At 32.3% G+C, this 375-nt stretch overlaps 1 protein-coding gene across 1 annotated transcript in view; it reads left to right on the top strand.

Annotated features, from left to right (window-relative positions):
• Nucleotides 1-375, top strand: part of LOC119592746 (alpha-1-inhibitor 3-like) — a gene marked incomplete at its 5' end in the record, with an annotated part of 26,706 nt that overhangs the window by 1,330 nt on the left and 25,001 nt on the right.

Raw genomic sequence — 375 nt, 5'->3', positions numbered from 1 at the left:
AAGAGAGCCCCTCAATCACACGTTTGTTTACATTCAGGAGTCAAATGTTTAGCAGACTAAATTTTAATTTTCAGTCATGCCTAAGTCAAAATATGAATATATAAATGCATACAGATATAAGTCTGCACATTTATATTTTTTTGATATCTCAGATATTATCGGACAATTTAAAACATTTTATAAATTTTCAACAAACACGCTCTTGAATCTGTGGAGGTGAAAATGGAGGAACGAAAAGCGATTTAATTCAGTGAATCTATGGGCTGTATAACGGCGTCGTAATTGTATAATTGTCGAAATTTTAGTGGATCAGTTGCCTTTCTTTATCAGTTGGACTTTTTCTTTTTCTCCTTATCCTTTTAGCTAAGGCTTAAG

This window comes from Penaeus monodon, chromosome 30 (assembly GCF_015228065.2).
Source record: "Penaeus monodon isolate SGIC_2016 chromosome 30, NSTDA_Pmon_1, whole genome shotgun sequence".
NCBI lineage: Eukaryota > Metazoa > Arthropoda > Malacostraca > Decapoda > Penaeidae > Penaeus > Penaeus monodon.
Note: the sequence above shows the minus strand (reverse complement) of the source record. Positions and strands in the feature narration are given on the sequence as shown.